Below are 8,839 nucleotides of genomic sequence, written 5' to 3'. Positions count from 1 at the left end.
AGTGCAGTGGAGGATGGCCCAAGTGCTTAGGCCCTGCACCCCATGGGAGACCAGGAGAAGCACCTGGCTCCTGGCTTGGGATCAGCATGATGCACTGGCCATGGTGCTATTGGAGGGGTGACCCAACGGTAAAGGCAGACCTTTCTCTTTGTCTCTCTCTCACTGTCCACTCTGCCTGTCTCAAAAAAAAAAAAAAAAAAAAAAAAAAAAAAAAAAAGAGAGAGAGAGAGAGAGAGAGAAAGAAAGAGCTTGTTACACTCTGGGAAAGCCCCACCCCCACACCATAACCCTAAGGCAAACATCTGCGGTGGAATCCGTGGGGAGGGCCAAGGCAGTCCTAATGGAGCTGTATCTGATAAAACAGCAAGTTCCTTGCTGTTTTGACCATGAAACAGTTGGGCTCCTTCACTTTTGTGCTATGTTATGCTGTGCACTCTGGCCTTGCGAGACTGGATGGATTATTGACCAATGAGCTGCCATGGGCCCTGTCTGGTAAGTAAAGAAAATCTCTCTCCCATTTGGACTTTTGAGTGTTTTTTTTGGAATTAATAAATGTTATGCGCAAGCCTCTTAGACTTTGAGCCCCTGTTATACCATCTAAAAATAGTCCCCCATTCCTCACTCCCTCTCCAGTGTTTGGTAACCTCCACTATGCATCTGTCTCTGTAAGTTTGCCTATTCTAAGTACTCTATATAAACAGAATCATATAATATTTGTCATTCTGTGTCTGACATTTCATTTAACATGTGTTCAAGGTTTGTCCACGTTTTTTATAATGGGTCAATTTCCTTTTTAAGGTTGAATAATATCCCATTACACCTCGGAGTGTATACCTCATCTTGTTTATCCATTCTTCTGTTGAAGTGCATTTGAGTCATTTATGCCTGTCAGTCCTTGTGAATAGGCTGCTGTGACCTTTGGTGTACAACGATCTGTTTGAGTCCTTTCTTTAAGTTCTTTGAGTCTGTAGCAGAAGTGGAATTGCTGGATCCTATGGTAGTCCTATTACCGGAGAAGCAAAAGGTTCTTGCCTTCGCACAAGAAAGAATTCAGGCATGAGACAGAGAGCAGGGGAAAACAACATAGCAAGGTTTATTAGGGTAGGGCCATCCGTGAGAACGGATGGGCACCTCTCCAGACAGGACCTGTGAGAGAGTGCCCAGTGCACATCTAGGCTGGGGCTTTAAGGGGATGGGTCTTGCTTTCCCTCTCCCTCTCCTTCTCCTCCTCCCGAACAAAGGACTTGTTGGATGTAAATACGAAAAATTCCTTACTGAGTTTTTCCTCCCCAAGTTATCAGACAGGGGAAGCGTGGCTGGCTGGCATCGCCCCGCCTTAGAGGAAGGATGGTTATGATTATGGGGTAGAAGGGGCAGGACCCCCTGGAAGGTCATCAGGATCTGGGCAGGATGTTTGAAGTGCAGATACTGGGCTACACCTGGAGGGCTATCAGGATGATTTGAGATGTGGATGCTGGACCGCTGTAGATGTCAATTCCTTAGGCCTTTGTCACTCACACATAAGCTCATTTCTGACTTCCTACCTAACCGTCCCATGTTAGTCCTAGGAACAGTCCTAGGAACCACTGTATCCCAGCAGCAAAGCTCAAAAATTCCAATCTCCTCACATATGCACCAGCACTTGCTACTTACTGTCGTGTGTGGGTACATGCACGTACAAGTGTGTATGTGTGTGTATAGTGGCCATCCTAATGGGTGTGACGTGACATCTCACAGTGGTTCTGATTTGCATTTACTTAATGGCTAGTGATGTTGAATGTCATGCCATGTGCTTATTGGCCACTTGCATATTTTTTTTTTGAGAAATGCCTATTCAAGTCCTTTGTCCAATTTTGGATTATGTTTCTATTGTTGTTGAAGAGTTGTTGTTGGATTCTTTACAAGATGCCAGGTGGTGCTGATCTGCTGGCCCCAAGATCACATTTTTGAGATTTACTGCCTTAAATTCTACATATCAAGTGATTTGAATACCAACCTTATTTTTTAAAGATTTATTTGTTTATTTGAAAGTCAGAATTACACAGAGAGAAAAGGAAAGGCAGAGAGAGAGAGAGAATCTTCCATCTGCTGGTTCACTCCCCAATTGGCCGCAACAGCTGGAGCTGAGCTGAGCTGAAGCCAGAAGCCAGGAGCCTCCTCCGGGTTTCCTACGTGGGTGTAGGGGCCCAAGCAAGCACTTGGGCCATCTTCTATTGCTTTCCCAGGCCATAGCAGAGAGCTGGATCAGAAGTGGAACAACTGGGACTTGAACCAGTGTCTATATAGGATGCTGGTACTGCAGGTGGTGGCTTTACTCACTACACCACTTTACTCACAGCACTGGCAACCCCCCCAACCTTATTTATTATACAAAAGTTGGATGAAATCTGTGTGGTATATGGCTTTAATCACTTCTTAGTTGTAAGACTCCTGATATTTCATTTGCTGGAATTTTTGATATATTGCCTTTCTCAGCACACAGCAACAGTGGAAGAACAGCTGTGAAGGAAGGCAGCTCTGAAGTTGAAACACCCCAGCACCATGTTACCCACCACATTTAAACCCCTCGAGACCATGTCTGGAGGTGTATTAGCACCTTGGGAATATTCATGCTTCTGACACTGGACCTGGAATAAGGTTAACACTGAACTAAAGACTTGGGCAATTCTTGTGCACAGAGCCTCACCAACTCCTGACCAGCAGAATCATTTTATGCATGTGATTTAAAAAAAAAAAAAGAATAATTACCTTAAAGCACTCTTACTTATTATACTGAGTTAGAAGAATTATCATGGGCCATGTGAATATGTAATTACCATGATTTATTTGTCAAGTACTGAATATAGGTAAATTTCCTCTATTTTTATTGAGTTTGAGAAGTTAATTAGTATGACCATTAAGCAAAACCTAGAGAGCATTATATGTGAAATATGTCCTTATAATTCAAATAAATTGATTTAAAAACCTATTAGGCTTGAAATTTCATTCAATAGTTTCCAAATATTTTTCTCCTCTGTTAATGGATCTCTGTACTTATGCTTATCACTAGAAATATTCTATATGTATTGAAAAGGTTTACAATAGTTCTTGCCACACATACATCATTTAGTTTATTTTCTGTGAAAATGTCCTTGGGATTAATGGGAAAGTATAATTCACTTCATTATTACTTAGTATTTATGTAGCACTTTATATTTCTAATGTAATATATAACCACCAGTTCCTTCTGAGCCATTCATTCATAGTTATTCACTGTATTATTCACTATAATGTCCTTTAATACTGTATTGTTACCAAAAGTTTGGTGCCTATCTCTCATGCCAATCAAAATAGTGAGGACAAGATTTTGGGGTGAAGAAAAGAGAACATTTAATGTGTTCACAGATGAGTGTAGCCAACTTCTAAGTCTCAAAGACTACCACTCTGTGGGGTGAGGGGTTTTGGGACTTACAAAGGGGCAACCAGGAATGGGGGTATTGGCATGGTGAAATCATGAAAGAGCTGCAGGTTGAGGGGCGGATAAAGCCAAAACCTGTGGTGCCAGCATTCCAGATGGGTACCAGTTCACGACTCGGCTCCTCCACTTCTGAACCAGCTCCCTGCTAATGTGCCTGGGAAAGCCTGGGAGAATGGCCCAAGTGCTTCCAACACTCATGAGGGAGACCAGGAAGAAGCTCCTGGTTCAGATCGGCCCAGCTCTAGCCGTTGCAGCCATTTGGGTAGTGAACCAGTGGATGGAAGATCTCTGTCTATCTCTGCCTCTCTCTCACTCTGTAAGTCTGCCGTTCAAATAAATAAATCAGTCTTTAAATAGAAGAGCTGCAGGTGTCCGGTGCCAGGAGCCATGGCTTGTCATTAACTCGATGACGATGCTCACCTTCGCCATTTCGTCCCAGTGATCCTCGAGGTAAGGTCCATGGCTGTGAGATGCGATCTGGCCTGACCGGATTCTCCTGCTCTAGAAAACAAGTGAGATAAGGAGCCAGGCAGTACGGGCCTTAGGACATACTCAGGCAGGTGGGAAGCCGGCCGTGCAGCCCTGAAGCATCAGCCTCCCAGCTCTACATTTAAGTACTAAAAATCGTCTGCTCATGTGATCTTATACCCGCTTACAATATGGGATGGACTTTTGTCATGCCTTTTGATCTATGTCAATGGAAGAAAGAAATATGATGGGCTTTTGGTACTCTGCAGTGGGGTCCCCGAAACTACTCAGCAGTTTGCTGATTCCCTAGGGGGACCCACAGGACTCAGTTTCTAGCACACTCACTACAGCAGCATCAGCAGGGGGAAAAGCCACATGGGGTGAAGGTGCAAGCTTTAAGGGTCCTTTTCCAGAGGCACCCCAGAGACACTCATTTCCCCGGCAACACTCGTGAAAGGTTATGAGCCAGAAAGGCTCTAATGGGAGGTTAAGTGTCAAGGGCGCTTATTGGGAGCTAATCACACAGACAGGATGCCCCTGGCATGGATGAAATTCCCAGGCTTCCCAGGAGAGCAGACATTCAGTTTTGTGATGGTTAATTTCACGTGTCAGTTTGACCAGGCCACAGTACCCGGGTACATGGTTAGACATTATTCTAGATTCTTCCGGGAAGGTGCTTTTGGATGAGATGTACATTTAACTTGGTGGACCTTGTGTGGAGCAGACTGCCCTCCTAGTGTGGGTGGGCCACATTCAATTAGTTGAAGACCTGAATGGAGCAAAAAGCCAACCTCTTTGGAGCCAGAAGGAATTCTGGTAGCTGATGGCCTTTAAACTTGAACCTGAACAGGAGCTGTGCCTGGGTCTGATCTGCCTCTCTTTCCATATACACATACACACATCCCATCGCTTCTCTTTCTCTGGAAAGCCCTAATACAAGCAAACACCATACTGTTTGTGCAGACAGTTTGGGCACAGTGAACCATGCTGATCAGCCAATGGTGGGAACATTCCTGAAATCTGAATTCCCAGATGCCAATCAAAACCCAACCTTGCAACAGGTCAGGCCTGGGCCGTTAACTTTTCCTTCATATCCTCTCATCTTGTATACTTTATTTAAATTGTGGAAACTTACCCAGAGAAAGAGGAAAGAGAAAGCAAAGGGTGAGGGGAGATTTTCCCATATTTTTGCCAGCTCCTTGTGCATGTATACCTTGTTTGTATGCTGGGAGGAATTTCTCCTGCTCAGACATATTCTTGTAAGATGTAAACCCACAAACTAGCTAAGGCGCTGCTAGTCATGTCCTCCTTGGCATCAATCAGTGTTTCCAATCTCTCTCAGCCTGCCGCACCGCAACACCGGCCCTTCGATCTCCCCATCCGATTGGATTAACCCATGCAAAACAGTTAGTATCAGGAAAGGCTGTGATTCTCATGGGGTTCTGAGCTGTGCTGCTGTGTGAATTTTTTTTTCCAGTTCTGCGATTTTTCATCAGATAACGTCACTTTTTTACTTGAACTTCACAGGAAAGTCTATGGGTGAATGTGTCCTGAGATACGCGAAGCATGACGGGAGGGAGCACCAAGTACTTGTCAGAAGAAAAACCCTGCTCCTCTCCTGCCAGCCGTCCACAGTGAAGATGCCCCTGGGGCGGGAAGAAGGAAGCGTCTCCGGCTTAACCAGTGTTTGCAGAGTCTGGCCTTGCTCACTCAACAAGTCTAGATAAAGAGGCAGATACAGACGAGTGTGGGGAAAACGTTGTTCTATTCCTTTGCCATCTCAGAATTTTGATGTTTTGCTCATAATTCTGACAGTGTCTGCACCAGTCTCCCTGTGTCTTCTCTCCTCTGTTTCCAGTTTATTGCATCTGCTACTGGAAGAATTTTTCTGCAAACATGAATCTGGTCATATTGCCTCACTCAATCCCTATCCATTCTCCATGGTGAGCTGAATAAATTCTAAAGTCCGACACTGAGGCATCGCATTGAGGGGACGTGGCAATGAGGCTTGGATTTGTCCTCTCAGCCACATTTCTAGCCACCTCCTCCCAACAGTGGAGTGAGTCAGTCCTTCCCATTTGACTTGAAATCTAAAAATCTATCCAGTTAGAAAGTTCTATGGATTTATAAGATCCACTATCAGGAAGACACTTTAAAAGAGATTTGTTTATTTATTTGAAAGTCAGAGTTATACACACACATACACATACACACACACACACACACAGAGAGAGAGAGAGAGAGAGAGAGAGAGATGGAGGAGAGAGAGATCTTCCATCTGCTGGCCTACTCCTCATAGGGGCACAACAGCCAGAACTGGGCCAGACCAAAGCCAGGAGCCAGGATCTTCTGGTCTCCTATGTAGATGCAGCGGCCCAAGCCCTCGGGTCATCCTCCAGTGCCCTTCCAGGCCATTAGCAGAGAGCTAAGTGGAAGCAGAGCAGTCAGGATTTAAACTGGTGTGCAATGGGATGCTGGAGTTGCAGGCAGAGGCTTACCCGCTATGCCACCATGCTGGCCCCTCAAGTAAACTTTTGGAAATAGACAAACACACACACACAAATATCGTGTTTGTGTGTGTGTGTGTTTGTAGGAGGACGGTTTACCCCTTTCCTGTTAGACTGGTTTCAGGTTCCTGCCTCCATGCGTGGAAGAATTCAAGGAGGAGACAGGAGGGAGCAGAAATGTAAGGTTTACTTAAAGGCAGAGGAAGGTGGGTGTTTCAGCAGGAGTGTGGACAACCTCAGGAGTTGAGTGCTGCAGCTAACAAGGTTCAGGGTCATCCTTTGTAGGACTGGGTGGTGCTCAGGGCAGAGCCTAACTGAATTTTCAAAGGAGGTGGAGTTTGGGGTGGGTTTGCAGCAAACATGGTGACCTTTAGGAGTGTCATGGTGTCTGGTGCACATGGGCTACAAGCATATGTTGGAGTTGAGGAAGTGTCATGTCATCTGATGCATGATGGGAAGTGAGGCTCAGATGCATCATAGGGGGTGGGTGTGCCAAACTTGTAGCCATGTTGGATTGGCATGGAAGGGGGTCGTGTTTGGACAATGCAGTCCTCAACTCCTCTTTGCTAACTCCTGCCTATATCAACGCCAAAGGTATGTAGCTTAATTGTCAACAATGAACATATCTGTGTAACCCATAACCTGAACAAGAAATGTGCTATCACCGGCATTGCTCTTTGCTCTTTCCAGACTCGGCCCCAATCATTGCTCCCTGACTGCTGTCACCGGTGATGATTCTTTGGCTTGTTTATGAACTTTATAAAAATGGAATCCATCATCCACAATATACTCTCATATCTGATTTCTTTGTTTTTAAGATTTTAATTTATTTATATGAGAGGGAGAGCTGCAGAGAGAGGGAGAGAGAGACAGAGAGAAAGGTCTTCCACCCACTGGTTCACTCTGCAGTTGGCCACAATGGCTGGAGCTATGCTGATCTGGAGCCAGGAGCCAGGAGTTTCTTCCGGGCCTCCTGGGTGCAGGAGCCCAGGGACTTGGGCCATCTTCCACTGCTTTCCCAGGCCATAGCAGAGAGCTGGATCCAAAGAAGAGCAGCGAGGACATGAACCGGCACTGCAGGCAGAAAGTCCAGCCTACCATGCCACAGTGCATCTAGTTTCTTTTGCTCAATACTACAAAGGTACTTCAAAATGTTCATGGAAATGGAATTAAAATGTAAGCTCATTTTAGGGCAAAAAAAAAAAACACATTGAAATCAATGCAGTTTTTTAATAAGATGCATTTTTTCATGAACTTTTGCAGGAGGCCTTGTATGCATAGATTCCAAACTGCTTTGTACTAAAATAAACTCCTTTTTAAATTCCATTTAACACTCTATGAAGTACCCTCGTAGTTTGTAAAATTTATCTGTGCTATAACAATAGATAGTTTGTCCTGGTGCATTGTGTTTCAATTTACTCTATTTTGTTGGACATTAACTTAGTCCTGTTTTTTAGCTGTTAGGAGTAGTGCTGCTATAAATATTCTTGCCTGTGTGCTTTGAGAAGTACAAATATGCATTCCTGTTGGTGTGTAAGGGCTGCATAGCTCTACTTGGTAGATGCTTGTGCTGCGAAGTTGTGCCCATTTAGAGTCCCAGCGCTCCAGTTTCTTCATATGCTCACCAACATTTGGTAGCAGAGGCTTATTTTATATTACTCATTTTGGTGGATGTGTAGTATAGTTATATCATTGTGGTTTTAATTTGTGTTCCCTGGTGACTATGGATTTGGAGCTCTTTTTGATATATATATATATATATATATATAATATAATACATATATAATATATATGCCATTTTGATTTTGTTCTTTTGTAAAGTGCTTATTCAACCCCTTTTCTCATTTCAACATTGATTTTAAGAGTTGTTTCTATTTTAGGAGTTATTTTTATATCCTAGATATAGGAAGGTTTTTTTTTCCTTAAAGAATTCTTTGTTTACTCTCAAAGGCAGAGTACAGAGAGAGGGAGAGACAGAGAGAGAAAGCTTCCATCTGCTGATTCACTCTCCAAGTGGCCACACCTGCCAGGGCTGAGCCATGCCAAAGCCAGGAGCCAGGAGCTTCATCCAGAACTCTCACTTGGATGGCAAGTCCCAAACACTTGGGCCATCTTCTGCTGCTCTTCCCACATCATTAGCAGGGAGCCGGATCAGAAAAGGAGCATCCACATGGGATGCTGGCATGGCAGGCCGTGGCTTTATAGGCTATGTCACTACACTGGCCTCGATACAGAGTTTTATACATACTTCCACATTTCTCTTGTTCTGTATCTGCTTTTTCAATCTTGATGTTATTTTGCAGTGGACATAAATTCTTAATTTTAAGGAAGTTCAGATGTCCATCTTTTATGATTAATGTTTTTGTGTTTTATTGAGAAGTCTGCTTGCCTCAAAATTGTGAAGATA

General features: G+C 44.1%; 1 long non-coding RNA gene across 2 annotated transcripts; it reads left to right on the top strand.

Moving 5' to 3' along the window:
- The first annotated feature begins 269 nt into the window (after positions 1–269).
- Positions 270–7,234, top strand: LOC138848499 (uncharacterized). Of its 2 annotated transcripts, none has more exons than XR_011386337.1 (2): positions 270–492; positions 5,453–7,234. It is a non-coding gene; the product is annotated as an uncharacterized lncRNA (long non-coding RNA). The 2 variants fall into 2 exon arrangements; XR_011386338.1 differs by lacking the exon at positions 5,453–7,234 and adding an exon at positions 2,476–2,985 and having other exon boundaries at positions 319–492.
- Positions 7,235–8,839: the final 1,605 nt, after the last annotated feature.

The sequence above is a fragment of the Oryctolagus cuniculus genome, chromosome 2 (assembly GCF_964237555.1).
Source record: "Oryctolagus cuniculus chromosome 2, mOryCun1.1, whole genome shotgun sequence".
Lineage (NCBI taxonomy): Eukaryota > Metazoa > Chordata > Mammalia > Lagomorpha > Leporidae > Oryctolagus > Oryctolagus cuniculus.
Note: the sequence above shows the minus strand (reverse complement) of the source record. Positions and strands in the feature narration are given on the sequence as shown.